Consider the following 7081-nt stretch of genomic DNA (forward strand, 5'->3'; position numbering starts at 1 on the left):
TCAAGGCAAGGGAAAGCGCATTTAATCAAAACCGGCGACTAGCTCCTTTAATCCTACCAGAATAACGTGGTTCCCCCCACCCCCATTCCTCAAAACAAACTGCACCTTTCAACCACTCCAAATATTATTTTTTCAATAGAGAAGCAAAGAGGGGGGGAAATATGGGGAGGGAGGGGGGAATTTAAAAAATATATAAAAAAGCTAATCGTCTCTAAAATGTCACCTGAGACACACACACAGGTTCTACCGAGATTTGAACTCGGATCGCTGGATTCAAAGTCCAGAGTGCTAACCATTACACCATAGAACCACACGGCAGCCCTGCTGGCTGAAAAGTTCTCTACTAGCACGTTCCGAAGGTTCTCTTAGGTTCATATTAACGCGAATAGATTTCCGCTTCATAATTATTATATATATTATTGTATGGGGACGACGACTGTGAACCTGTCATCCGATAGCTCTTAAATGCCCTTTTGTAAGACCGACAAGCTTCCGATTAGCCAACACCACCTTTTCATACGTTGCACGACAAAAAAACTATCTGTCTATCTATCTATCTATCTATCTATCTATCTATCTATCTATCTAAAATGGATAATCATACATTCTGAAATTATAGACGTTTTAAGCCCGTCACTCCCAGCAAAACGTTACCATTATGTAAAAGCATAAACCTCAACATAAAGAGAAAATAATGGCGCATTCCCCTTTCTTTCTCGTTCCCCCTCCCCCCCAAAAAATGTTTTCCATATTTTTTATTTATTTAAGAAACCTTTGAGTCTCTGCCACCCACCGCAGCAAAAAAAAAAAAAAATCTAGGAGATCCGCAGGTTCCACCGAGATTTGAACTCGGATCGCTGGATTCAGAGTCCAGAGTGCTAACCATTACACCATGGAACCAGTCGTCCCGAATTGGCGCTCGTTCAATACTTATTCACACTAGCCTACCAAGACCTTCTCTTAACCGAGTCGTTTTGCTCTTTCGAAAAGATTTGAAGGAATAAGTCTTACTTTCTGCAAGGAGAGGGCGGGGGGGGGGGCAACAAAGCTCCAGTACCGGAATAACTTGGATCATTTTAAACCCGCGGCGGCGGCGAATAGTCTTGATTTATGCCCCCCCCCCCCAAAAAATGTTAGCAGATTAGCGTCCATTTATCTCTTATCCACTTAATCCACCGTCTCCTCAGAAGTCAGCCTCCTCACGGTGTTTCCACGGGGCTTCCTGCCCAGATAAGGGGATACACAGAATCGAGAGACAAATACAAAGGTTGGGCGCTGGAGGGAGCGCTCGGCTGACAGATCCTTCGCGTTTATGAAGACAGCCAGCCCTGCAGTTGGGCAGGAAAAGGCGCCGTTATTTGGATAAGGGTAGGCGAGGTGTAAAACAAGAGGAGCGCCTCGTTTCGCTGGGAGAGAGGAAAAACTTATTTGAAAATTGTGTTTTGCCCGAAAGGGGCGACCTTTCAGGCAACCTTCTAAACCCGGAGCTCCGTCAGGTAAAAGGAGCGGACGCCGCCGTCTTTGAAACAGGCGTATTAGAGCGGCGGCCATTTTGAGGCGAAGGAGACCTCGCGCTGAGGGAGGAGCCGGCGAAATCTTCCCGCCCTAATGGGACTGGCAGGCTTCAATTCCTAAAAGGGCCACAGATTATAAAGGAAAAGACTATATAGAAAAGAGGGGGAACACCTCCAGAGAGAGAGAGAGAGGCTTTCTCTCCCTCCCCTTTGCTACAGAAAAAAAATGAGCAGCCTCCTTGCATGAGAAAGACTCTCGATATTACATATTTATTACTGCAAAAGCTCTTAGTGCACGGAGGTCTTCTTAATTATATGCCAGCCTCCATTAACGCCCATCGGGAGGGAAGGTGGTAACCCATTGTGACTCTGAGAAGCACTGGACTCCAGCCTGTTTTCTGGGCTTGCTGGTCAGAAGGTCTTGCTGGTCAGAAGGTCTGGGCTTGCTGGTCAGAAGGTCTGTGGTTCGAATCCCAGCTACTGGGTGAGCACCCATATCTCTGTCCAACCAGCAGTTCGAAAGCACACAAATACAAGTAGATACTGTACTGTATTTTTTCATGTATAAGACGCCCCCTATTTTTTAAACCCAAAATAAAGAAAATGCACTATCTGTGTGTAAGATGACCCCTTATTTTAAACTTCAAAAATTTAGGGAATTATACACGGAAAAATACAGTAAATAGGTACTGCTGTGGTGGGAAGGTAAATGGCATTTCTGTGTGCTCTTGGCTTCTGTCACGTTGCTCCAGAAGCAGTTTAGTCATGCTGGCCACTTGTCCTGGAAAGCTGTCTGGACAAACGCTGACTCCCTCGGCCTGCAAAACGAGATGAGTGACGCAACCCCATAGGACCTGAGTTGTGTTTTCCTGGAACCCCCAAGAACCACCATCTGGATCTAGGTGCAAACACTTAAAACTAAAGAACAGGGTGTCCTCTGAGCAGGTGCTAAGGACAGGAATTTGCTTTGAGTGTCCCTGATGTCACAGTCCTTCCACGTAGCAACCCTTCCTGTGATTTATTCCAACCATGTAATTTATAAGGGGAGGGGAATTGTGTTCCTCCCCACCCACCGAATTAGCATGCTCATGTTTCTGCATACACAGACACAAAATGAAGCTCTCTTGGGAAGGTTTATATGGGTGGGTGACCAAGGATATTACCATTATGGTGAGGAGAAAGGCAAATAGCACCAGTTGCCCCTTGCCTTCATCTTTGCTTCATGTGGACCTCATGATTACATGGCATCAGAATACAAATCCATAGCAAAGGTACACAAAAGATGGCCACTCTGATGAGAAGAAGCCTCTGTGCTGTGAAGGCCAAGTTCCTCTCCACAACTCTCCTATGAAGCCAAAAAGGCAACGGATGGGATTCAAACCCACACATGCAGAGCACAACGGATTTCAGTTCCATCACATTCTTCTCTTGGCCACACCAAGAACAGCTTTTCATGTTTCCCAAACAGTCCATGCTGGACAGGAGGTCTAGACATGTGGAGCAGCAGATGACTCATAGTCCCTTCTCAGTAGTAAAAACACAAACAAGGGTGAAACTGGAACCCACTTTTCGGAGTCCAGTGTATTTCCAATCCCTTGCCTTCATTGCTCGTCTACATCATAACCACAGCCAGCCACGATATCAGGATCAAATTGAGTCCATTACCCGTGAAGGTATTTGTGTTTCCTAAAGGATTTTGGAGCACATAACAAAGCAGGACAGTGTATGGTCTGTGATAGATCAATTTGTGAAACACTTTCCCAGAACACGACAGATTTTAAGGAACAACATCCTGCTTTCTGACAGCAAGGAGCCCTAGAGGATTCTATTCCAGACCTGAGACACACCAGAGAAGTTCCAGGCACAAATAAGCTCTCTGAATAAGCTCTTTATCCCTCACCTGATGTTTCCCAGTTAGCAGCAAAGCAGCAAAATAAGTTTTTAAATATATGAAACACTTCACAAATTTGTGCGCCATCTAATATAAAAATATAATATAATATAATATAATATAATATAATATAATATAATAATTAATATAAGTCATGCTGGCCACATGACCCAGAAGTTGTACGCCGGCACCCTCGGCCAGTAAAGAGAGATGAGCGCCGCAACCCCAGTCGTCCGCAACTGGACCTAATGGTCAGGGGTCCCTTTACCTTTAATATAAGAAACAAGGCTCCTTGGAAGAGTTTAAATAAGCAAGTACCCAAATATTTTCCCCTTTCAGTGAGAAGGAATGGGAAATAGAAACTGTGGAGGGAGACTGCCCCTGTCTCACACCAGGCTCTCGACTGCATCTCTTTTTCATCTGGGCCCTGCACTTGTAACTCCTTCCTCTGATGGATGATGAAGTGGGGCATGCACAGCACAGAGGAGTACAGTGCAGGACCACGGACAAGGCCTCCATGATGTGCCAGTCAAGTTCTCACCCGGGAATCTCTTATGTGAAACCAAAAGGTCGACAAGGATGGGATTCGAACCCATGCGTGCACAGCACAATGGATTTCGAGTCCATCGCCTTCACCTCTCGGCCACCTTGTCCACACTGGTGGCTTTTCACAACTCCCCAATAGGCCATGTTGGGCAGGGGCTTCCAGAAAGAAGGGGCAACAGACAATTAGTCCTTCCTCCTTGCCAGTAAAAACACAAGGTTGGGATTTGAACCAACTTGCTCAGAGCATAATGGATTTCTAGTCCTTGGCATTCACCTCACAGCCACCTCTGTCTGCCCAATGGCAGGACCTCTTTGCAGCAGTGAAGGGGTTCGGGAGCTGTCCCTTAGGAATCTGTTATATAAGACCAAAAGTCCGATTAGGGAGGGATTCGAACCCATGCGTGCAGAGCACAATGGATTTCTAGTCCATCACCTTTACCTCTCAGCCATCTCATCCACACCAGCAGCTTTTCATGAGTTTCAGATAGGATGTTTTGGGCCAGGACTTGCAGAAATGGGGAGCAGCAGATGACGAAGTGGTGCACAACTTTCTCTGTACTTGTGCAGGGACCATGCTCATTTTCTGTGTGTTCTTTCAGTTTTAGTGTCACTGAAGTCCACCCAAGAACAAGCCTTCTCGGGTAGGGCAATCACCAAAAGAAATTTCACCTTTTTATGAGGAAAGGGAACAACAACCACAGGCAACCTACACCCTGACCTCTCCCAAATCTCTCCCTCCCCTTCCCCACACATAACCAACAAAAATCTACTATGTGATGCCAAAAGACCGACAAGGGTGGGATTCGAACCCACACGTGCACAGCACAATGAATTTCAAGTCCATCGCCTTCACCTTTCGGCCACCTCATCCATGCTTTTCATGACTTCCAAACAGGCCATGCTGGACCAGGAGTCTCAGACATGCAGGCTATCAGCCCTCCCTCGTCAGCAGCAAAACACCATGAGGGTGGAATTTGAACCTATGCAATCAGAGAGAGCGCAAAGGATTTCTAGTTGATTGCCTTCACCACTTGGCCACCTTAGACAACTGGTGACAATAGCAGCAAGTCCTCTTACTCCTTTCTGGTCTTTCCTGGATGCTCTGCAGTTGTTTGTACATTTCATAAACAATGTTGGAACATTTGCTTCCTCCGTCACAAGACAGAAAGGTCATAAGGGGAAGAATCTTGGGGAAGTTTTTTTAAAAAAAATTCAGATTGTGGTAAATTCTAAAGATACGTCGACCCACTCTCGTCTGGCAGTGAGGAGCCCCAGGGTACTCGAATCCAATACAGCAGACCAGCACTTCATGACAGCAGCCATGAAAAAAGGTTTACAAGCTCCTATTTGCTCAGCAGGTTTGCCCAACCCTGCAGTGAGATTTCAAAGAATGGTTATATATGCACATGCGCATACATATATATGTACGTTTCATGGATTTCCTTGTGCAAGGCCATGTTAATCTCTGTATCATTCCAACTCCTGTATATTACCAAAGTGAGCACAGAAAGCAGCCCTCTAGGAAGGGCATAAATGGGAGGTTACTCAAGGGTATTTCATCTAAGAAAAAGAAAGTAGATAGCAACTATGGATAGGGCCCATCTCTAGGCTCCTATTAGACCCCTTCTTCCATTGCCTTTGTTTCATTTGGACCACATGCCAGTAATTCCTTCGATAGTATAACATTGGAATACAAGTTACAGCAAAGGATGATGGGGGAGAGGTGCACTGCACAGAGCAAAAGTGGAGGTGTCAGTGCTCCGATGGCTAAGTCCCCCCCCCATTCTATTCTATAGAGCCAAAAGACTGATGAGGGTGGGATTCAAACCCACGCGTGCAGAGCACAATGGATTTCAAGTCCATCGCCTTCACCTCTCGGCCACCTCATCGTGTGTTGTAATGAGACTTCAAAGAAATATGGATATTCTTTGTCATCCTTGCACAGGAACCACCCTAATATCGTATGCCCTGTACACCACAATAATCAGGGAGAGCACTGTTAGTGGTTTCCCTTGGGCCAGAAGCACAACTAATGTCAACAGGGAGTTGTGCCTTCAGTGTTGTGGGCCCAGGGGAGGAACAGACTTAGGGAACTGGGGAATTTCAGTCCCCATAACTGCCCCACTGCTTCTTGCCCCCCCCTCCAGCCTCTGATTCTGGACTGCTCTCTGCCACAGACTCTTCCTGCTCACTAAACCTTGTTACCTCTTCAGCTTCTGACATCTCCTCCTCTCAGTCTGCTCCCTCTGACCATTCATTATCATCTCACCACCAATCCCCAGGCTCTGAGCCTCTTCTTCCCCTGGGGATTCTCCAGCTGGTGCCTCCCAGCACTCTTCTGTGTCCAGCCAGTCCACGGCCCCTTGTTTCTTCTAATAAAGAGTTAACATCACTTATTCTGTGTGATTTACTGTTGACCAGCTCCTGTCATGGGGGTGGTGGATTTGCATGGCACAAAATTGTAGTGCATGAGGCTGGGGACTAGGCCTTTCTAATGGGCCAGCCATGTTCTTCCCCAGGACTCTGCTGTGTGAGGCCAAAAGGCCGATAAGGATGGGATTTGAACCCACACATACAGAACACAATCTATTTCTAGTCCATAGCCATCACCACTTGGCCACCTCACCTGTAATAGTGGCAGGGCTTGTCACTCTTATAGGGCTTTCATATTCCAGTCAGCACCTGCTTGTTCATTACCTGAAGGATGATAGTGTGGTTGTGTTCTGCATCACAATACTTGTGATAGGATAGGCCAAGTTGTGGAACATTTTCTCCCCCCAAAGTTTATGGAATTTCTAAAGGGTCACCTTTCCCTAGCAGCATGGAGCCCCAGGAGATACAAACTCCAGACCCCATGAGCCCCTAATAGGCAGCTTAGGCAGAAACCATGAAGCAGCTTTCTCAGCTCCCTTTCACCCAACAGCCTTGTCTCACGTGGCAAAACAGCTTCATGGAAAGATAAAATGTGTTGAAATGGATGCCGAAATGGCCCCTGCTGAAGGATGATACTTCACAAAGTTCAATATCATGCTTCGGCAGGGGCCATGCTGATCTTCTCTATTCCATTCCATTTTCATCCTTTTTGTCACTGAACTCCACACAACAACCAGCCCTCTTGGGAGAGTTTAAA

This window comes from Podarcis liolepis (assembly GCF_965112155.1).
Source record: "Podarcis liolepis genome assembly, chromosome: 2".
Lineage (NCBI taxonomy): Eukaryota > Metazoa > Chordata > Lepidosauria > Squamata > Lacertidae > Podarcis > Podarcis liolepis.